We start from the raw sequence: 22,723 nt of genomic DNA, 5'->3' as shown, positions 1-22,723 counted from the left end.
GCCCAGCAGACCGCATTGTCCAGCCAGCCCCCGGGCCTCCCTGGGGTGCCCAGCACAAAAGTGCAGACACCCACCGGACCCTCAATCTCAGTTTTCGGATGTTTTTGCCACTCTAAGGACCCGCAGGCCAGCTGGGCCTTCTGGCAGGACAGAGAGCCCCGGAATCCGACGTGGAGAGCTGGGTGTACGTCCCCACGAGGAGGCGGTCCCCACCTCCGCGGCTATCCCCTTGCGGGGAGCGGCAGCCGTGGGGCCTCAGAGAAGACACCAGGCTGGGCCCCCACGGCACAGCGGGAGCACGTCCCCCGCAGGCCACTTAGCGACGGCGGCCAGCCGGCGGACGGTTGGGTTGCGCGAGACGCTGCGGCCGCCCTGCTACCGGGTTCCTGGGAGGGCGTCCTGGAACCAGCGTCCACACCAAGCCCTTGGAAGGCCCAGGCGACGGAGGAGCCCCGTCAGGCAGGGGCCGAGGACGGTGACGGCCCGGGCGGGGAGGAGCGTGTCAGGCAGGGGCAGAGGACGGTGACAGGTGACAGGCCGGGCGGGAAGGAGTCAGTCAGGCAGGGGCCGTGGAGGAGACGGGCTGGGTAAGGGTTAGGGTTAGAGTCAGGGCACAAGTCACAATCGCAAAGACCTGGAAGCCACCCGAGTGCCCATCGACCCACGAGTGGGTAAATAAAATGTGGCGCGTGGACACCACGGAGTGCTATTCGGCTATGAGGAGCAGCGGTGAGGGGGCACCTCTCGTGGTTCTCCTGGCCAGAGCTGGAACCCGTTCCAGTAAGCCAAGTATCCCAAGAATGGACACACGAGCACCACGTGCTCGCGCTCACCAGCAAATGGGTACGAACCGATGGACACCTAAGTGGACACAGAGGAATCACCTTCTTCGGGTGGGTGTCGGGCGGGTGGGGGGAGGGGATGGGCATACACATCCATTAGGAATGGGGTGGGTGCGCACCGACTGGGGGATGGGCGCACTTGAAGCTCTGACCCGAGGGGGGAGGCTGGGAGAGGGCAACGCACCCGACCTTAACATTGGTGCCCCCACAATATGCTGGAGCAACATGAGAGGTAAATGAATAAGAACACGGGGGGGGGAGGGGGGCACGGGCAACACATGTCACCTTAAAACTTGGACTCCCATCATCTGCTTGAAAAGAGAGAGAAAAGAAAATGCAATAATAGAGATAAGAGACACTTTTTAAAAATAATGAATCCGGCCGGGCGCTGTGGCTCACGCCTGTAATCCTAGCTCTTGGGAGGCCGAGGCGGGCGGATTGCTCAAGGTCAGGAGTTCAAAACCAGCCTGAGCAAGAGCGAGACCCCGTCTCTACTATAAATAGAAAGAAATTAATTGGCCAACTGATATATATATAAAAAATTAGCGGGGCATGGTGGCGCATGCCTGCAGTCCCAGCTACCCGGGAGGCTGAGGCAGAAGGATCACTCGAGCCCAGGAGTTTGAAGTTGCTGTGAGCTAGGCTGACGCCACGGCACTCACTCTAGCCTGGGCAACAAACCGAGACTCTGTCTCAAAAAAAAAAAAAAAAAAAAATGAATCCGAAGAGAAAAGTAAAAGGAGGCCTGTGGAGCAGGTCTGGGTGTGACTCCGGATGCCCGAACATCAGGTGCCACCACCAAAGATTCCTACGTGTAGCCCATAGAACCCCAAAAGCAACGGGACGAGTTCTGGTCACATACTCCCTCAAAATGACATCCAGGCCTTCTTCTGGAACTCCCTCCCCTCTCAGACTCTCAAGGTTTCCTCCAGCGTGTCGGCTCCCACAGAGCAGACCTTTGGTCTGAGACCTGACTGTCCAGAAGCCACGCATGCTGCCGCGTGGCGGCGGTGTCACGGCTCGGGACAAGAGGAGGCCCCACGGTGCGGGCTGGGGCGCCAGGCACCGCGGCGGGCGCTGAGGGTGGGGGTCACCCCCACCCCGGGCCGCCCCCGCACTCCCAGAAACGCGACAGAACCAGAGGCAAAAAAAAAAAAAAAAGAAGAAGAAGCCTACGGCACCCGGTATTCCCGGGCGGTCTCCCATCCAAGTTCTAACCAGGCCCGACCCTGCTTAGCTTCCGAGACCAGACGGGATCGGGCGCGTTCGGGGTGGTGTGGTCGTGGACGGCGGAGGGCGCCCCTGCCCCGCTCGAGAAGCCGAGCCTCTCTGCGCTTCCCCGCCGCCTCCTCCCGCCCCAGGCCCCGCGCCGGGCCGGGCCTGTTGAGTTCGCCGGCCGGGTCCCGTGGGCTCCGAGGGACGGGGTGACAGGCGGGGCGGGCAGGGAGCGGCGGGCCGGGGTTGGGGGCTGTCTCTCTATACACACACACTCACACTCACACTCACTCACTCACTCACACTCACACAAGATGCGCCTCCACGGCTGGACCCGCCAAGGTGGAGACCTTCCAGCCCCCCTCCTCTCCTCGCCTGGCCTCCTTCACCTCCCCGCCCCCCACCCCCAGCGCGCCTCCGGGGCCGCTGACTGCGCACGGGCGGGTGGGCGGGGCGGGGCGCTCGCCCTTTGACCCCAGCCAGGGGCCGCCCTCCCCCACAACCCCTTTCAGCTGTGCCCCCCACCCTGTGGCCCCGCGGCCGCCTATTCCCCCGGGCCAGGGCTGGGGCACAGCGCACGGGGGAGGGGAGCCAGTGTATGGGGCGTCTCTCTCTCTCTCTCGGGATGTGTCCCATGGGTGGGGTGGGGTGGCGTGGTCTGTGGGGCGCTGAAGAAATCAGTCCCCTCCATCTCCTCCCTCTGGAAAACACCCAAGCCCTTGGAGAACTGCCCGCACCGCTACCGTGGGGGCCGGGACCCTCCTCTGTGTCCTCCTGTGGCCCAGTCCAAGGGGCCTGGGCCTGGCCGGGGCTGCATTGGACCCCAACCACCCTGGCGTGTGGACTCGCTAAAAATCGGCGATTAGATATTGGATTCCAGCGTCATTGAGGTCATTTCACTAATGAGTGCACCGCAAAGAGTTTCCTAATCCATCTGTGAGGGTGGCAACCGAAAGAGAATTTTAGAGCCGACAGAATAGGCGAGGAAAGGCATAGGAGATTTCCACACCCAGTAAGGAAGCCTTTCCCGAAATGGAAGAAAGAAAGGAGCAAACAGAGACACCGGTAGCCCCCCGCCCGGATGAGAGTCTGCCCCTGAGAGAAAGTACCCTGACCAGGTTCTCCCGTGGGTGGGTGGCGAGCTAGCGGCATTCAGAAGAGCGAGGCCCGCAGTCTGTGCAGAAGACACCTGCACTCGGGTGTGTGTGGCGGCACAATTCACAAGCAGCTCCAGATGTTAATCCAAGGAGAAGCCAGGGAGTTCCCAACGCCCCAGGTGTCCTCAGCCCACGACTGGCTGCTGTGGGAATGCGAAGCCCGGCTCCTTGTCTCAGAGCGGGGCAACCAGGAGGTGTGATGTCCACCCCGGGGTTCCCAGGAGGATCAGGCTGAAGCTGGGACTTGGCCTGAAAGTGTCCCCTCGCATGGCCACCCCCTTCCCCTTCCTGCTCCTCTACTCCTGGTGCCCCTCCATCCAGGGGCCAGACCTTAAAGAGTCACCCGCAAGAGAATCCTGGTCCCAAAGGAGCCTTCTGGGGGACCCGTGCTGAGAGAGGTTGTGGGCATGGCCCGCTGGGGCTCTGCCCGACCCAGGGCTGAGAGATGCAACCTCCCAGCTCTGGGTCCCTGCAGGAAGTGTTGGCAAGCACAGGGCCAGTCCTCCAAAGGCCCAGGTGCAGGGAGCCCAGGCCAAGCAGCCTGTGGAAGAAGCCACATGCTGTGCCACCCCGGGGAACACGACTGCAGGCCACGGCCCTTCCCACCTCCTCCTCCTCCTCCTCCTCCTCCTCCTCCTCCCACCCCGCCCCCGCCCCCGCCCCCACATGGCACAGGGCCCAGAGACACCTCAGACACTTGCTACCCAAAGTGCAAAGGGCATCAGTTGCTCCTCCAAACCCCCCCCAGCCCAGCAGACCGCATTGTCCAGCCAGCCCCCGGGCCTCCCTGGGGTGCCCAGCACAAAAGTGCAGACACCCACCGGACCCTCAATCTCAGTTTTCGGATGTTTTTGCCACTCTAAGGACCCGCAGGCCAGCTGGGCCTTCTGGCAGGACAGAGAGCCCCGGAATCCGACGTGGAGAGCTGGGTGTACGTCCCCACGAGGAGGCGGTCCCCACCTCCGCGGCTATCCCCTTGCGGGGAGCGGCAGCCGTGGGGCCTCAGAGAAGACACCAGGCTGGGCCCCCACGGCACAGCGGGAGCACGTCCCCCGCAGGCCACTTAGCGACGGCGGCCAGCCGGCGGACGGTTGGGTTGCGCGAGACGCTGCGGCCGCCCTGCTACCGGGTTCCTGGGAGGGCGTCCTGGAACCAGCGTCCACACCAAGCCCTTGGAAGGCCCAGGCGACGGAGGAGCCCCGTCAGGCAGGGGCCGAGGACGGTGACGGCCCGGGCGGGGAGGAGCGTGTCAGGCAGGGGCAGAGGACGGTGACAGGTGACAGGCCGGGCGGGAAGGAGTCAGTCAGGCAGGGGCCGTGGAGGAGACGGGCTGGGTAAGGGTTAGGGTTAGAGTCAGGGCACAAGTCACAATCGCAAAGACCTGGAAGCCACCCGAGTGCCCATCGACCCACGAGTGGGTAAATAAAATGTGGCGCGTGGACACCACGGAGTGCTATTCGGCTATGAGGAGCAGCGGTGAGGGGGCACCTCTCGTGGTTCTCCTGGCCAGAGCTGGAACCCGTTCCAGTAAGCCAAGTATCCCAAGAATGGACACACGAGCACCACGTGCTCGCGCTCACCAGCAAATGGGTACGAACCGATGGACACCTAAGTGGACACAGAGGAATCACCTTCTTCGGGTGGGTGTCGGGCGGGTGGGGGGAGGGGATGGGCATACACATCCATTAGGAATGGGGTGGGTGCGCACCGACTGGGGGATGGGCGCACTTGAAGCTCTGACCCGAGGGGGGAGGCTGGGAGAGGGCAACGCACCCGACCTTAACATTGGTGCCCCCACAATATGCTGGAGCAACATGAGAGGTAAATGAATAAGAACACGGGGGGGGGAGGGGGGCACGGGCAACACATGTCACCTTAAAACTTGGACTCCCATCATCTGCTTGAAAAGAGAGAGAAAAGAAAATGCAATAATAGAGATAAGAGACACTTTTTAAAAATAATGAATCCGGCCGGGCGCTGTGGCTCACGCCTGTAATCCTAGCTCTTGGGAGGCCGAGGCGGGCGGATTGCTCAAGGTCAGGAGTTCAAAACCAGCCTGAGCAAGAGCGAGACCCCGTCTCTACTATAAATAGAAAGAAATTAATTGGCCAACTGATATATATATAAAAAATTAGCGGGGCATGGTGGCGCATGCCTGCAGTCCCAGCTACCCGGGAGGCTGAGGCAGAAGGATCACTCGAGCCCAGGAGTTTGAAGTTGCTGTGAGCTAGGCTGACGCCACGGCACTCACTCTAGCCTGGGCAACAAACCGAGACTCTGTCTCAAAAAAAAAAAAAAAAAAAAATGAATCCGAAGAGAAAAGTAAAAGGAGGCCTGTGGAGCAGGTCTGGGTGTGACTCCGGATGCCCGAACATCAGGTGCCACCACCAAAGATTCCTACGTGTAGCCCATAGAACCCCAAAAGCAACGGGACGAGTTCTGGTCACATACTCCCTCAAAATGACATCCAGGCCTTCTTCTGGAACTCCCTCCCCTCTCAGACTCTCAAGGTTTCCTCCAGCGTGTCGGCTCCCACAGAGCAGACCTTTGGTCTGAGACCTGACTGTCCAGAAGCCACGCATGCTGCCGCGTGGCGGCGGTGTCACGGCTCGGGACAAGAGGAGGCCCCACGGTGCGGGCTGGGGCGCCAGGCACCGCGGCGGGCGCTGAGGGTGGGGGTCACCCCCACCCCGGGCCGCCCCCGCACTCCCAGAAACGCGACAGAACCAGAGGCAAAAAAAAAAAAAAAAGAAGAAGAAGCCTACGGCACCCGGTATTCCCGGGCGGTCTCCCATCCAAGTTCTAACCAGGCCCGACCCTGCTTAGCTTCCGAGACCAGACGGGATCGGGCGCGTTCGGGGTGGTGTGGTCGTGGACGGCGGAGGGCGCCCCTGCCCCGCTCGAGAAGCCGAGCCTCTCTGCGCTTCCCCGCCGCCTCCTCCCGCCCCAGGCCCCGCGCCGGGCCGGGCCTGTTGAGTTCGCCGGCCGGGTCCCGTGGGCTCCGAGGGACGGGGTGACAGGCGGGGCGGGCAGGGAGCGGCGGGCCGGGGTTGGGGGCTGTCTCTCTATACACACACACTCACACTCACACTCACTCACTCACTCACACTCACACAAGATGCGCCTCCACGGCTGGACCCGCCAAGGTGGAGACCTTCCAGCCCCCCTCCTCTCCTCGCCTGGCCTCCTTCACCTCCCCGCCCCCCACCCCCAGCGCGCCTCCGGGGCCGCTGACTGCGCACGGGCGGGTGGGCGGGGCGGGGCGCTCGCCCTTTGACCCCAGCCAGGGGCCGCCCTCCCCCACAACCCCTTTCAGCTGTGCCCCCCACCCTGTGGCCCCGCGGCCGCCTATTCCCCCGGGCCAGGGCTGGGGCACAGCGCACGGGGGAGGGGAGCCAGTGTATGGGGCGTCTCTCTCTCTCTCGGGATGTGTCCCATGGGTGGGGTGGGGTGGCGTGGTCTGTGGGGCGCTGAAGAAATCAGTCCCCTCCATCTCCTCCCTCTGGAAAACACCCAAGCCCTTGGAGAACTGCCCGCACCGCTACCGTGGGGGCCGGGACCCTCCTCTGTGTCCTCCTGTGGCCCAGTCCAAGGGGCCTGGGCCTGGCCGGGGCTGCATTGGACCCCAACCACCCTGGCGTGTGGACTCGCTAAAAATCGGCGATTAGATATTGGATTCCAGCGTCATTGAGGTCATTTCACTAATGAGTGCACCGCAAAGAGTTTCCTAATCCATCTGTGAGGGTGGCAACCGAAAGAGAATTTTAGAGCCGACAGAATAGGCGAGGAAAGGCATAGGAGATTTCCACACCCAGTAAGGAAGCCTTTCCCGAAATGGAAGAAAGAAAGGAGCAAACAGAGACACCGGTAGCCCCCCGCCCGGATGAGAGTCTGCCCCTGAGAGAAAGTACCCTGACCAGGTTCTCCCGTGGGTGGGTGGCGAGCTAGCGGCATTCAGAAGAGCGAGGCCCGCAGTCTGTGCAGAAGACACCTGCACTCGGGTGTGTGTGGCGGCACAATTCACAAGCAGCTCCAGATGTTAATCCAAGGAGAAGCCAGGGAGTTCCCAACGCCCCAGGTGTCCTCAGCCCACGACTGGCTGCTGTGGGAATGCGAAGCCCGGCTCCTTGTCTCAGAGCGGGGCAACCAGGAGGTGTGATGTCCACCCCGGGGTTCCCAGGAGGATCAGGCTGAAGCTGGGACTTGGCCTGAAAGTGTCCCCTCGCATGGCCACCCCCTTCCCCTTCCTGCTCCTCTACTCCTGGTGCCCCTCCATCCAGGGGCCAGACCTTAAAGAGTCACCCGCAAGAGAATCCTGGTCCCAAAGGAGCCTTCTGGGGGACCCGTGCTGAGAGAGGTTGTGGGCATGGCCCGCTGGGGCTCTGCCCGACCCAGGGCTGAGAGATGCAACCTCCCAGCTCTGGGTCCCTGCAGGAAGTGTTGGCAAGCACAGGGCCAGTCCTCCAAAGGCCCAGGTGCAGGGAGCCCAGGCCAAGCAGCCTGTGGAAGAAGCCACATGCTGTGCCACCCCGGGGAACACGACTGCAGGCCACGGCCCTTCCCACCTCCTCCTCCTCCTCCTCCTCCTCCTCCTCCTCCCACCCCGCCCCCGCCCCCGCCCCCACATGGCACAGGGCCCAGAGACACCTCAGACACTTGCTACCCAAAGTGCAAAGGGCATCAGTTGCTCCTCCAAACCCCCCCCAGCCCAGCAGACCGCATTGTCCAGCCAGCCCCCGGGCCTCCCTGGGGTGCCCAGCACAAAAGTGCAGACACCCACCGGACCCTCAATCTCAGTTTTCGGATGTTTTTGCCACTCAAAGGACCCGCAGGCCAGCTGGGCCTTCTGGCAGGACAGAGAGCCCCGGAATCCGACGTGGAGAGCTGGGTGTACGTCCCCACGAGGAGGCGGTCCCCACCTCCGCGGCTATCCCCTTGCGGGGAGCGGCAGCCGTGGGGCCTCAGAGAAGACACCAGGCTGGGCCCCCACGGCACAGCGGGAGCACGTCCCCCGCAGGCCACTTAGCCACGGCGGCCAGCCGGCGGACGGTTGGGTTGCGCGAGACGCTGCGGCCGCCCTGCTACCGGGTTCCTGGGAGGGCGTCCTGGAACCAGCGTCCACACCAAGCCCTTGGAAGGCCCAGGCGACGGAGGAGCCCCGTCAGGCAGGGGCCGAGGACGGTGACGGCCCGGGCGGGGAGGAGCGTGTCAGGCAGGGGCAGAGGACGGTGACAGGTGACAGGCCGGGCGGGAAGGAGTCAGTCAGGCAGGGGCCGTGGAGGAGACGGGCTGGGTAAGGGTTAGGGTTAGAGTCAGGGCACAAGTCACAATCGCAAAGACCTGGAAGCCACCCGAGTGCCCATCGACCCACGAGTGGGTAAATAAAATGTGGCGCGTGGACACCACGGAGTGCTATTCGGCTATGAGGAGCAGCGGTGAGGGGGCACCTCTCGTGGTTCTCCTGGCCAGAGCTGGAACCCGTTCCAGTAAGCCAAGTATCCCAAGAATGGACACACGAGCACCACGTGCTCGCGCTCACCAGCAAATGGGTACGAACCGATGGACACCTAAGTGGACACAGAGGAATCACCTTCTTCGGGTGGGTGTCGGGCGGGTGGGGGGAGGGGATGGGCATACACATCCATTAGGAATGGGGTGGGTGCGCACCGACTGGGGGATGGGCGCACTTGAAGCTCTGACCCGAGGGGGGAGGCTGGGAGAGGGCAACGCACCCGACCTTAACATTGGTGCCCCCACAATATGCTGGAGCAACATGAGAGGTAAATGAATAAGAACACGGGGGGGGGAGGGGGGCACGGGCAACACATGTCACCTTAAAACTTGGACTCCCATCATCTGCTTGAAAAGAGAGAGAAAAGAAAATGCAATAATAGAGATAAGAGACACTTTTTAAAAATAATGAATCCGGCCGGGCGCTGTGGCTCACGCCTGTAATCCTAGCTCTTGGGAGGCCGAGGCGGGCGGATTGCTCAAGGTCAGGAGTTCAAAACCAGCCTGAGCAAGAGCGAGACCCCGTCTCTACTATAAATAGAAAGAAATTAATTGGCCAACTGATATATATATAAAAAATTAGCGGGGCATGGTGGCGCATGCCTGCAGTCCCAGCTACCCGGGAGGCTGAGGCAGAAGGATCACTCGAGCCCAGGAGTTTGAAGTTGCTGTGAGCTAGGCTGACGCCAGGGCACTCACTCTAGCCTGGGCAACAAACCGAGACTCTGTCTCAAAAAAAAAAAAAAAAAAAAATGAATCCGAAGAGAAAAGTAAAAGGAGGCCTGTGGAGCAGGTCTGGGTGTGACTCCGGATGCCCGAACATCAGGTGCCACCACCAAAGATTCCTACGTGTAGCCCATAGAACCCCAAAAGCAACGGGACGAGTTCTGGTCACATACTCCCTCAAAATGACATCCAGGCCTTCTTCTGGAACTCCCTCCCCTCTCAGACTCTCAAGGTTTCCTCCAGCGTGTCGGCTCCCACAGAGCAGACCTTTGGTCTGAGACCTGACTGTCCAGAAGCCACGCATGCTGCCGCGTGGCGGCGGTGTCACGGCTCGGGACAAGAGGAGGCCCCACGGTGCGGGCTGGGGCGCCAGGCACCGCGGCGGGCGCTGAGGGTGGGGGTCACCCCCACCCCGGGCCGCCCCCGCACTCCCAGAAACGCGACAGAACCAGAGGCAAAAAAAAAAAAAAAAGAAGAAGAAGCCTACGGCACCCGGTATTCCCGGGCGGTCTCCCATCCAAGTTCTAACCAGGCCCGACCCTGCTTAGCTTCCGAGACCAGACGGGATCGGGCGCGTTCGGGGTGGTGTGGTCGTGGACGGCGGAGGGCGCCCCTGCCCCGCTCGAGAAGCCGAGCCTCTCTGCGCTTCCCCGCCGCCTCCTCCCGCCCCAGGCCCCGCGCCGGGCCGGGCCTGTTGAGTTCGCCGGCCGGGTCCCGTGGGCTCCGAGGGACGGGGTGACAGGCGGGGCGGGCAGGGAGCGGCGGGCCGGGGTTGGGGGCTGTCTCTCTATACACACACACTCACACTCACACTCACTCACTCACTCACACTCACACAAGATGCGCCTCCACGGCTGGACCCGCCAAGGTGGAGACCTTCCAGCCCCCCTCCTCTCCTCGCCTGGCCTCCTTCACCTCCCCGCCCCCCACCCCCAGCGCGCCTCCGGGGCCGCTGACTGCGCACGGGCGGGTGGGCGGGGCGGGGCGCTCGCCCTTTGACCCCAGCCAGGGGCCGCCCTCCCCCACAACCCCTTTCAGCTGTGCCCCCCACCCTGTGGCCCCGCGGCCGCCTATTCCCCGGGCCAGGGCTGGGGCACAGCGCACGGGGGAGGGGAGCCAGTGTATGGGGCGTCTCTCTCTCTCTCGGGATGTGTCCCATGGGTGGGGTGGGGTGGCGTGGTCTGTGGGGCGCTGAAGAAATCAGTCCCCTCCATCTCCTCCCTCTGGAAAACACCCAAGCCCTTGGAGAACTGCCCGCACCGCTACCGTGGGGGCCGGGACCCTCCTCTGTGTCCTCCTGTGGCCCAGTCCAAGGGGCCTGGGCCTGGCCGGGGCTGCATTGGACCCCAACCACCCTGGCGTGTGGACTCGCTAAAAATCGGCGATTAGATATTGGATTCCAGCGTCATTGAGGTCATTTCACTAATGAGTGCACCGCAAAGAGTTTCCTAATCCATCTGTGAGGGTGGCAACCGAAAGAGAATTTTAGAGCCGACAGAATAGGCGAGGAAAGGCATAGGAGATTTCCACACCCAGTAAGGAAGCCTTTCCCGAAATGGAAGAAAGAAAGGAGCAAACAGAGACACCGGTAGCCCCCCGCCCGGATGAGAGTCTGCCCCTGAGAGAAAGTACCCTGACCAGGTTCTCCCGTGGGTGGGTGGCGAGCTAGCGGCATTCAGAAGAGCGAGGCCCGCAGTCTGTGCAGAAGACACCTGCACTCGGGTGTGTGTGGCGGCACAATTCACAAGCAGCTCCAGATGTTAATCCAAGGAGAAGCCAGGGAGTTCCCAACGCCCCAGGTGTCCTCAGCCCACGACTGGCTGCTGTGGGAATGCGAAGCCCGGCTCCTTGTCTCAGAGCGGGGCAACCAGGAGGTGTGATGTCCACCCCGGGGTTCCCAGGAGGATCAGGCTGAAGCTGGGACTTGGCCTGAAAGTGTCCCCTCGCATGGCCACCCCCTTCCCCTTCCTGCTCCTCTACTCCTGGTGCCCCTCCATCCAGGGGCCAGACCTTAAAGAGTCACCCGCAAGAGAATCCTGGTCCCAAAGGAGCCTTCTGGGGGACCCGTGCTGAGAGAGGTTGTGGGCATGGCCCGCTGGGGCTCTGCCCGACCCAGGGCTGAGAGATGCAACCTCCCAGCTCTGGGTCCCTGCAGGAAGTGTTGGCAAGCACAGGGCCAGTCCTCCAAAGGCCCAGGTGCAGGGAGCCCAGGCCAAGCAGCCTGTGGAAGAAGCCACATGCTGTGCCACCCCGGGGAACACGACTGCAGGCCACGGCCCTTCCCACCTCCTCCTCCTCCTCCTCCTCCTCCTCCTCCTCCCACCCCGCCCCCGCCCCCGCCCCCACATGGCACAGGGCCCAGAGACACCTCAGACACTTGCTACCCAAAGTGCAAAGGGCATCAGTTGCTCCTCCAAACCCCCCCCAGCCCAGCAGACCGCATTGTCCAGCCAGCCCCCGGGCCTCCCTGGGGTGCCCAGCACAAAAGTGCAGACACCCACCGGACCCTCAATCTCAGTTTTCGGATGTTTTTGCCACTCAAAGGACCCGCAGGCCAGCTGGGCCTTCTGGCAGGACAGAGAGCCCCGGAATCCGACGTGGAGAGCTGGGTGTACGTCCCCACGAGGAGGCGGTCCCCACCTCCGCGGCTATCCCCTTGCGGGGAGCGGCAGCCGTGGGGCCTCAGAGAAGACACCAGGCTGGGCCCCCACGGCACAGCGGGAGCACGTCCCCCGCAGGCCACTTAGCCACGGCGGCCAGCCGGCGGACGGTTGGGTTGCGCGAGACGCTGCGGCCGCCCTGCTACCGGGTTCCTGGGAGGGCGTCCTGGAACCAGCGTCCACACCAAGCCCTTGGAAGGCCCAGGCGACGGAGGAGCCCCGTCAGGCAGGGGCCGAGGACGGTGGCGGCCCGGGCGGGGAGGAGCGTGTCAGGCAGGGGCAGAGGACGGTGACAGGTGACAGGCCGGGCGGGAAGGAGTCAGTCAGGCAGGGGCCGTGGAGGAGACGGGCTGGGTAAGGGTTAGGGTTAGAGTCAGGGCACAAGTCACAATCGCAAAGACCTGGAAGCCACCCGAGTGCCCATCGACCCACGAGTGGGTAAATAAAATGTGGCGCGTGGACACCACGGAGTGCTATTCGGCTATGAGGAGCAGCGGTGAGGGGGCACCTCTCGTGGTTCTCCTGGCCAGAGCTGGAACCCGTTCCAGTAAGCCAAGTATCCCAAGAATGGACACACGAGCACCACGTGCTCGCGCTCACCAGCAAATGGGTACGAACCGATGGACACCTAAGTGGACACAGAGGAATCACCTTCTTCGGGTGGGTGTCGGGCGGGTGGGGGGAGGGGATGGGCATACACATCCATTAGGAATGGGGTGGGTGCGCACCGACTGGGGGATGGGCGCACTTGAAGCTCTGACCCGAGGGGGGAGGCTGGGAGAGGGCAACGCACCCGACCTTAACATTGGTGCCCCCACAATATGCTGGAGCAACATGAGAGGTAAATGAATAAGAACACGGGGGGGGGAGGGGGGCACGGGCAACACATGTCACCTTAAAACTTGGACTCCCATCATCTGCTTGAAAAGAGAGAGAAAAGAAAATGCAATAATAGAGATAAGAGACACTTTTTAAAAATAATGAATCCGGCCGGGCGCTGTGGCTCACGCCTGTAATCCTAGCTCTTGGGAGGCCGAGGCGGGCGGATTGCTCAAGGTCAGGAGTTCAAAACCAGCCTGAGCAAGAGCGAGACCCCGTCTCTACTATAAATAGAAAGAAATTAATTGGCCAACTGATATATATATAAAAAATTAGCGGGGCATGGTGGCGCATGCCTGCAGTCCCAGCTACCCGGGAGGCTGAGGCAGAAGGATCACTCGAGCCCAGGAGTTTGAAGTTGCTGTGAGCTAGGCTGACGCCACGGCACTCACTCTAGCCTGGGCAACAAACCGAGACTCTGTCTCAAAAAAAAAAAAAAAAAAATGAATCCGAAGAGAAAAGTAAAAGGAGGCCTGTGGAGCAGGTCTGGGTGTGACTCCGGATGCCCGAACATCAGGTGCCACCACCAAAGATTCCTACGTGTAGCCCATAGAACCCCAAAAGCAACGGGACGAGTTCTGGTCACATACTCCCTCAAAATGACATCCAGGCCTTCTTCTGGAACTCCCTCCCCTCTCAGACTCTCAAGGTTTCCTCCAGCGTGTCGGCTCCCACAGAGCAGACCTTTGGTCTGAGACCTGACTGTCCAGAAGCCACGCATGCTGCCGCGTGGCGGCGGTGTCACGGCTCGGGACAAGAGGAGGCCCCACGGTGCGGGCTGGGGCGCCAGGCACCGCGGCGGGCGCTGAGGGTGGGGGTCACCCCCACCCCGGGCCGCCCCCGCACTCCCAGAAACGCGACAGAACCAGAGGCAAAAAAAAAAAAAAAAAGAAGAAGAAGCCTACGGCACCCGGTATTCCCGGGCGGTCTCCCATCCAAGTTCTAACCAGGCCCGACCCTGCTTAGCTTCCGAGACCAGACGGGATCGGGCGCGTTCGGGGTGGTGTGGTCGTGGACGGCGGAGGGCGCCCCTGCCCCGCTCGAGAAGCCGAGCCTCTCTGCGCTTCCCCGCCGCCTCCTCCCGCCCCAGGCCCCGCGCCGGGCCGGGCCTGTTGAGTTCGCCGGCCGGGTCCCGTGGGCTCCGAGGGACGGGGTGACAGGCGGGGCGGGCAGGGAGCGGCGGGCCGGGGTTGGGGGCTGTCTCTCTATACACACACACTCACACTCACACTCACTCACTCACTCACACTCACACAAGATGCGCCTCCACGGCTGGACCCGCCAAGGTGGAGACCTTCCAGCCCCCCTCCTCTCCTCGCCTGGCCTCCTTCACCTCCCCGCCCCCCACCCCCAGCGCGCCTCCGGGGCCGCTGACTGCGCACGGGCGGGTGGGCGGGGCGGGGCGCTCGCCCTTTGACCCCAGCCAGGGGCCGCCCTCCCCCACAACCCCTTTCAGCTGTGCCCCCCACCCTGTGGCCCCGCGGCCGCCTATTCCCCGGGCCAGGGCTGGGGCACAGCGCACGGGGGAGGGGAGCCAGTGTATGGGGCGTCTCTCTCTCTCTCGGGATGTGTCCCATGGGTGGGGTGGGGTGGCGTGGTCTGTGGGGCGCTGAAGAAATCAGTCCCCTCCATCTCCTCCCTCTGGAAAACACCCAAGCCCTTGGAGAACTGCCCGCACCGCTACCGTGGGGGCCGGGACCCTCCTCTGTGTCCTCCTGTGGCCCAGTCCAAGGGGCCTGGGCCTGGCCGGGGCTGCATTGGACCCCAACCACCCTGGCGTGTGGACTCGCTAAAAATCGGCGATTAGATATTGGATTCCAGCGTCATTGAGGTCATTTCACTAATGAGTGCACCGCAAAGAGTTTCCTAATCCATCTGTGAGGGTGGCAACCGAAAGAGAATTTTAGAGCCGACAGAATAGGCGAGGAAAGGCATAGGAGATTTCCACACCCAGTAAGGAAGCCTTTCCCGAAATGGAAGAAAGAAAGGAGCAAACAGAGACACCGGTAGCCCCCCGCCCGGATGAGAGTCTGCCCCTGAGAGAAAGTACCCTGACCAGGTTCTCCCGTGGGTGGGTGGCGAGCTAGCGGCATTCAGAAGAGCGAGGCCCGCAGTCTGTGCAGAAGACACCTGCACTCGGGTGTGTGTGGCGGCACAATTCACAAGCAGCTCCAGATGTTAATCCAAGGAGAAGCCAGGGAGTTCCCAACGCCCCAGGTGTCCTCAGCCCACGACTGGCTGCTGTGGGAATGCGAAGCCCGGCTCCTTGTCTCAGAGCGGGGCAACCAGGAGGTGTGATGTCCACCCCGGGGTTCCCAGGAGGATCAGGCTGAAGCTGGGACTTGGCCTGAAAGTGTCCCCTCGCATGGCCACCCCCTTCCCCTTCCTGCTCCTCTACTCCTGGTGCCCCTCCATCCAGGGGCCAGACCTTAAAGAGTCACCCGCAAGAGAATCCTGGTCCCAAAGGAGCCTTCTGGGGGACCCGTGCTGAGAGAGGTTGTGGGCATGGCCCGCTGGGGCTCTGCCCGACCCAGGGCTGAGAGATGCAACCTCCCAGCTCTGGGTCCCTGCAGGAAGTGTTGGCAAGCACAGGGCCAGTCCTCCAAAGGCCCAGGTGCAGGGAGCCCAGGCCAAGCAGCCTGTGGAAGAAGCCACATGCTGTGCCACCCCGGGGAACACGACTGCAGGCCACGGCCCTTCCCACCTCCTCCTCCTCCTCCTCCTCCTCCTCCTCCTCCCACCCCGCCCCCGCCCCCGCCCCCACATGGCACAGGGCCCAGAGACACCTCAGACACTTGCTACCCAAAGTGCAAAGGGCATCAGTTGCTCCTCCAAACCCCCCCCAGCCCAGCAGACCGCATTGTCCAGCCAGCCCCCGGGCCTCCCTGGGGTGCCCAGCACAAAAGTGCAGACACCCACCGGACCCTCAATCTCAGTTTTCGGATGTTTTTGCCACTCAAAGGACCCGCAGGCCAGCTGGGCCTTCTGGCAGGACAGAGAGCCCCGGAATCCGACGTGGAGAGCTGGGTGTACGTCCCCACGAGGAGGCGGTCCCCACCTCCGCGGCTATCCCCTTGCGGGGAGCGGCAGCCGTGGGGCCTCAGAGAAGACACCAGGCTGGGCCCCCACGGCACAGCGGGAGCACGTCCCCCGCAGGCCACTTAGCCACGGCGGCCAGCCGGCGGACGGTTGGGTTGCGCGAGACGCTGCGGCCGCCCTGCTACCGGGTTCCTGGGAGGGCGTCCTGGAACCAGCGTCCACACCAAGCCCTTGGAAGGCCCAGGCGACGGAGGAGCCCCGTCAGGCAGGGGCCGAGGACGGTGACGGCCCGGGCGGGGAGGAGCGTGTCAGGCAGGGGCAGAGGACGGTGACAGGTGACAGGCCGGGCGGGAAGGAGTCAGTCAGGCAGGGGCCGTGGAGGAGACGGGCTGGGTAAGGGTTAGGGTTAGAGTCAGGGCACAAGTCACAATCGCAAAGACCTGGAAGCCACCCGAGTGCCCATCGACCCACGAGTGGGTAAATAAAATGTGGCGCGTGGACACCACGGAGTGCTATTCGGCTATGAGGAGCAGCGGTGAGGGGGCACCTCTCGTGGTTCTCCTGGCCAGAGCTGGAACCCGTTCCAGTAAGCCAAGTATCCCAAGAATGGACACACGAGCACCACGTGCTCGCGCTCACCAGCAAATGGGTACGAACCGATGGACACCTAAGTGGACACAGAGGAATCACCTTCTTCGGGTGGGTGTCGGGCGGGTGGGGGGAGGGGATGGGCATACACATCCATTAGGAATGGGGTGGGTGCGCACCGACTGGGGGATGGGCGCACTTGAAGCTCTGACCCGAGGGGGGAGGCTGGGAGAGGGCAACGCACCCGACCTTAACATTGGTGCCCCCACAATATGCTGGAGCAACATGAGAGGTAAATGAATAAGAACACGGGGGGGGGAGGGGGGCACGGGCAACACATGTCACCTTAAAACTTGGACTCCCATCATCTGCTTGAAAAGAGAGAGAAAAGAAAATGCAATAATAGAGATAAGAGACACTTTTTAAAAATAATGAATCCGGCCGGGCGCTGTGGCTCACGCCTGTAATCCTAGCTCTTGGGAGGCCGAGGCGGGCGGATTGCTCAAGGTCAGGAGTTCAAAACCAGCCTGAGCAAGAGCGAGACCCCGTCTCTACTATAAATAGAAAGAAATTAATTGGCCAACTGATATATATATAAAAAATTAGCGGGGCATGGTGGCGCATGCCTGCAGTCCCAGCTACCCGGGAGGCTGAGGCAGAAGGATCACTCGAGCCCAGGAGTTTGAAGTTGCTGTGAGCTAGGCTGACGCCAGGGCACTCACTCTAGCCTGGGCAACAAACCGAGACTCTGTCTCAAAAAAAAAAAAAAAAAAAAATGAATCCGAAGAGAAAAGTAAAAGGAGGCCTGTGGAGCAGGTCTGGGTGTGACTCCGGATGCCCGAACATCAGGTGCCACCACCAAAGATTCCTACGTGTAGCCCATAGAACCCCAAAAGCAACGGGACGAGTTCTGGTCACATACTCCCTCAAAATGACATCCAGGCCTTCTTCTGGAACTCCCTCCCCTCTCAGACTCTCAAGGTTTCCTCCAGCGTGTCGGCTCCCACAGAGCAGACCTTTGGTCTGAGACCTGACTGTCCAGAAGCCACGCATGCTGCCGCGTGGCGGCGGTGTCACGGCTCGGGACAAGAGGAGGCCCCACGGTGCGGGCTGGGGCGCCAGGCACCGCGGCGGGCGCTGAGGGTGGGGGTCACCCCCACCCCGGGCCGCCCCCGCACTCCCAGAAACGCGACAGAACCAGAGGCAAAAAAAAAAAAAAAAGAAGAAGAAGCCTACGGCACCCGGTATTCCCGGGCGGTCTCCCATCCAAGTTCTAACCAGGCCCGACCCTGCTTAGCTTCCGAGACCAGACGGGATCGGGCGCGTTCGGGGTGGTGTGGTCGTGGACGGCGGAGGGCGCCCCTGCCCCGCTCGAGAAGCCGAGCCTCTCTGCGCTTCCCCGCCGCCTCCTCCCGCCCCAGGCCCCGCGCCGGGCCGGGCCTGTTGAGTTCGCCGGCCGGGTCCCGTGGGCTCCGAGGGACGGGGTGACAGGCGGGGCGGGCAGGGAGCGGCGGGCCGGGGTTGGGGGCTGTCTCTCTATACACACACACTCACACTCACACTCACTCACTCACTCACACTCACACAAGATGCGCCTCCACGGCTGGACCCGCCAAGGTGGAGACCTTCCAGCCCCCCTCCTCTCCTCGCCTGGCCTCCTTCACCTCCCCGCCCCCCACCCCCAGCGCGCCTCCGGGGCCGCTGACTGCGCACGGGCGGGTGGGCGGGGCGGGGCGCTCGCCCTTTGACCCCAGCCAGGGGCCGCCCTCCCCCACAACCCCTTTCAGCTGTGCCCCCCACCCTGTGGCCCCGCGGCCGCCTATTCCCCCGGGCCAGGGCTGGGGCACAGCGCACGGGGGAGGGGAGCCAGTGTATGGGGCGTCTCTCTCTCTCTCGGGATGTGTCCCATGGGTGGGGTGGGGTGGCGTGGTCTGTGGGGCGCTGAAGAAATCAGTCCCCTCCATCTCCTCCCTCTGGAAAACACCCAAGCCCTTGGAGAACTGCCCGCACCGCTACCGTGGGGGCCGGGACCCTCCTCTGTGTCCTCCTGTGGCCCAGTCCAAGGGGCCTGGGCCTGGCCGGGGCTGCATTGGACCCCAACCACCCTGGCGTGTGGACTCGCTAAAAATCGGCGATTAGATATTGGATTCCAGCGTCATTGAGGTCATTTCACTAATGAGTGCACCGCAAAGAGTTTCCTAATCCATCTGTGAGGGTGGCAACCGAAAGAGAATTTTAGAGCCGACAGAATAGGCGAGGAAAGGCATAGGAGATTTCCACACCCAGTAAGGAAGCCTTTCCCGAAATGGAAGAAAGAAAGGAGCAAACAGAGACACCGGTAGCCCCCCGCCCGGATGAGAGTCTGCCCCTGAGAGAAAGTACCCTGACCAGGTTCTCCCGTGGGTGGGTGGCGAGCTAGCGGCATTCAGAAGAGCGAGGCCCGCAGTCTGTGCAGAAGACACCTGCACTCGGGTGTGTGTGGCGGCACAATTCACAAGCAGCTCCAGATGTTAATCCAAGGAGAAGCCAGGGAGTTCCCAACGCCCCAGGTGTCCTCAGCCCACGACTGGCTGCTGTGGGAATGCGAAGCCCGGCTCCTTGTCTCAGAGCGGGGCAACCAGGAGGTGTGATGTCCACCCCGGGGTTCCCAGGAGGATCAGGCTGAAGCTGGGACTTGGCCTGAAAGTGTCCCCTCGCATGGCCACCCCCTTCCCCTTCCTGCTCCTCTACTCCTGGTGCCCCTCCATCCAGGGGCCAGACCTTAAAGAGTCACCCGCAAGAGAATCCTGGTCCCAAAGGAGCCTTCTGGGGGACCCGTGCTGAGAGAGGTTGTGGGCATGGCCCGCTGGGGCTCTGCCCGACCCAGGGCTGAGAGATGCAACCTCCCAGCTCTGGGTCCCTGCAGGAAGTGTTGGCAAGCACAGGGCCAGTCCTCCAAAGGCCCAGGTGCAGGGAGCCCAGGCCAAGCAGCCTGTGGAAGAAGCCACATGCTGTGCCACCCCGGGGAACACGACTGCAGGCCACGGCCCTTCCCACCTCCTCCTCCTCCTCCTCCTCCTCCTCCTCCTCCCACCCCGCCCCCGCCCCCGCCCCCACATGGCACAGGGCCCAGAGACACCTCAGACACTTGCTACCCAAAGTGCAAAGGGCATCAGTTGCTCCTCCAAACCCCCCCCAGCCCAGCAGACCGCATTGTCCAGCCAGCCCCCGGGCCTCCCTGGGGTGCCCAGCACAAAAGTGCAGACACCCACCGGACCCTCAATCTCAGTTTTCGGATGTTTTTGCCACTCTAAGGACCCGCAGGCCAGCTGGGCCTTCTGGCAGGACAGAGAGCCCCGGAATCCGACGTGGAGAGCTGGGTGTACGTCCCCACGAGGAGGCGGTCCCCACCTCCGCGGCTATCCCCTTGCGGGGAGCGGCAGCCGTGGGGCCTCAGAGAAGACACCAGGCTGGGCCCCCACGGCACAGCGGGAGCACGTCCCCCGCAGGCCACTTAGCGACGGCGGCCAGCCGGCGGACGGTTGGGTTGCGCGAGACGCTGCGGCCGCCCTGCTACCGGGTTCCTGGGAGGGCGTCCTGGAACCAGCGTCCACACCAAGCCCTTGGAAGGCCCAGGCGACGGAGGAGCCCCGTCAGGCAGGGGCCGAGGACGGTGACGGCCCGGGCGGGGAGGAGCGTGTCAGGCAGGGGCAGAGGACGGTGACAGGTGACAGGCCGGGCGGGAAGGAGTCAGTCAGGCAGGGGCCGTGGAGGAGACGGGCTGGGTAAGGGTTAGGGTTAGAGTCAGGGCACAAGTCACAATCGCAAAGACCTGGAAGCCACCCGAGTGCCCATCGACCCACGAGTGGGTAAATAAAATGTGGCGCGTGGACACCACGGAGTGCTATTCGGCTATGAGGAGCAGCGGTGAGGGGGCACCTCTCGTGGTTCTCCTGGCCAGAGCTGGAACCCGTTCCAGTAAGCCAAGTATCCCAAGAATGGACACACGAGCACCACGTGCTCGCGCTCACCAGCAAATGGGTACGAACCGATGGACACCTAAGTGGACACAGAGGAATCACCTTCTTCGGGTGGGTGTCGGGCGGGTGGGGGGAGGGGATGGGCATACACATCCATTAGGAATGGGGTGGGTGCGCACCGACTGGGGGATGGGCGCACTTGAAGCTCTGACCCGAGGGGGGAGGCTGGGAGAGGGCAACGCACCCGACCTTAACATTGGTGCCCCCACAATATGCTGGAGCAACATGAGAGGTAAATGAATAAGAACACGGGGGGGGGAGGGGGGCACGGGCAACACATGTCACCTTAAAACTTGGACTCCCATCATCTGCTTGAAAAGAGAGAGAAAAGAAAATGCAATAATAGAGATAAGAGACACTTTTTAAAAATAATGAATCCGGCCGGGCGCTGTGGCTCACGCCTGTAATCCTAGCTCTTGGGAGGCCGAGGCGGGCGGATTGCTCAAGGTCAGGAGTTCAAAACCAGCCTGAGCAAGAGCGAGACCCCGTCTCTACTATAAATAGAAAGAAATTAATTGGCCAACTGATATATATATAAAAAATTAGCGGGGCATGGTGGCGCATGCCTGCAGTCCCAGCTACCCGGGAGGCTGAGGCAGAAGGATCACTCGAGCCCAGGAGTTTGAAGTTGCTGTGAGCTAGGCTGACGCCACGGCACTCACTCTAGCCTGGGCAACAAACCGAGACTCTGTCTCAAAAAAAAAAAAAAAAAAAAATGAATCCGAAGAGAAAAGTAAAAGGAGGCCTGTGGAGCAGGTCTGGGTGTGACTCCGGATGCCCGAACATCAGGTGCCACCACCAAAGATTCCTACGTGTAGCCCATAGAACCCCAAAAGCAACGGGACGAGTTCTGGTCACATACTCCCTCAAAATGACATCCAGGCCTTCTTCTGGAACTCCCTCCCCTCTCAGACTCTCAAGGTTTCCTCCAGCGTGTCGGCTCCCACAGAGCAGACCTTTGGTCTGAGACCTGACTGTCCAGAAGCCACGCATGCTGCCGCGTGGCGGCGGTGTCACGGCTCGGGACAAGAGGAGGCCCCACGGTGCGGGCTGGGGCGCCAGGCACCGCGGCGGGCGCTGAGGGTGGGGGTCACCCCCACCCCGGGCCGCCCCCGCACTCCCAGAAACGCGACAGAACCAGAGGCAAAAAAAAAAAAAAAAGAAGAAGAAGCCTACGGCACCCGGTATTCCCGGGCGGTCTCCCATCCAAGTTCTAACCAGGCCCGACCCTGCTTAGCTTCCGAGACCAGACGGGATCGGGCGCGTTCGGGGTGGTGTGGTCGTGGACGGCGGAGGGCGCCCCTGCCCCGCTCGAGAAGCCGAGCCTCTCTGCGCTTCCCCGCCGCCTCCTCCCGCCCCAGGCCCCGCGCCGGGCCGGGCCTGTTGAGTTCGCCGGCCGGGTCCCGTGGGCTCCGAGGGATGGGGTGACAGGCGGGGCGGGCAGGGAGCGGCGGGCCGGGGTTGGGGGCTGTCTCTCTATACACACACACTCACACTCACACTCACTCACTCACTCACACTCACACAAGATGCGCCTCCACGGCTGGACCCGCCAAGGTGGAGACCTTCCAGCCCCCCTCCTCTCCTCGCCTGGCCTCCTTCACCTCCCCGCCCCCCACCCCCAGCGCGCCTCCGGGGCCGCTGACTGCGCACGGGCGGGTGGGCGGGGCGGGGCGCTCGCCCTTTGACCCCAGCCAGGGGCCGCCCTCCCCCACAACCCCTTTCAGCTGTGCCCCCCACCCTGTGGCCCCGCGGCCGCCTATTCCCCCGGGCCAGGGCTGGGGCACAGCGCACGGGGGAGGGGAGCCAGTGTATGGGGCGTCTCTCTCTCTCTCGGGATGTGTCCCATGGGTGGGGTGGGGTGGCGTGGTCTGTGGGGCGCTGAAGAAATCAGTCCCCTCCATCTCCTCCCTCTGGAAAACACCCAAGCCCTTGGAGAACTGCCCGCACCGCTACCGTGGGGGCCGGGACCCTCCTCTGTGTCCTCCTGTGGCCCAGTCCAAGGGGCCTGGGCCTGGCCGGGGCTGCATTGGACCCCAACCACCCTGGCGTGTGGACTCGCTAAAAATCGGCGATTAGATATTGGA

The 22,723-nt window shown here is 62.7% G+C and overlaps 6 pseudogenes; all 6 read right to left on the bottom strand.

The window, feature by feature from the left end:
- Positions 1-2,011: 2,011 nt before the first annotated feature.
- LOC142861686 (uncharacterized) lies at positions 2,012-2,130 on the bottom strand (annotated as a pseudogene).
- A 3,842-nt stretch (positions 2,131-5,972) lies between these two features.
- On the bottom strand, positions 5,973-6,091 carry LOC142861685 (uncharacterized; annotated as a pseudogene).
- A 3,840-nt stretch (positions 6,092-9,931) lies between these two features.
- On the bottom strand, positions 9,932-10,050 carry LOC142861684 (uncharacterized; annotated as a pseudogene).
- A 3,838-nt stretch (positions 10,051-13,888) lies between these two features.
- Positions 13,889-14,007, bottom strand: LOC142861683 (uncharacterized; annotated as a pseudogene).
- A 3,839-nt stretch (positions 14,008-17,846) lies between these two features.
- On the bottom strand, positions 17,847-17,965 carry LOC142861682 (uncharacterized; annotated as a pseudogene).
- A 3,840-nt stretch (positions 17,966-21,805) lies between these two features.
- LOC142861681 (uncharacterized) lies at positions 21,806-21,924 on the bottom strand (annotated as a pseudogene).
- Positions 21,925-22,723: the final 799 nt, after the last annotated feature.

This window comes from Microcebus murinus, chromosome 17 (assembly GCF_040939455.1).
Source record: "Microcebus murinus isolate Inina chromosome 17, M.murinus_Inina_mat1.0, whole genome shotgun sequence".
NCBI lineage: Eukaryota > Metazoa > Chordata > Mammalia > Primates > Cheirogaleidae > Microcebus > Microcebus murinus.
This window is presented reverse-complemented; position numbering and strand designations above follow the sequence as displayed.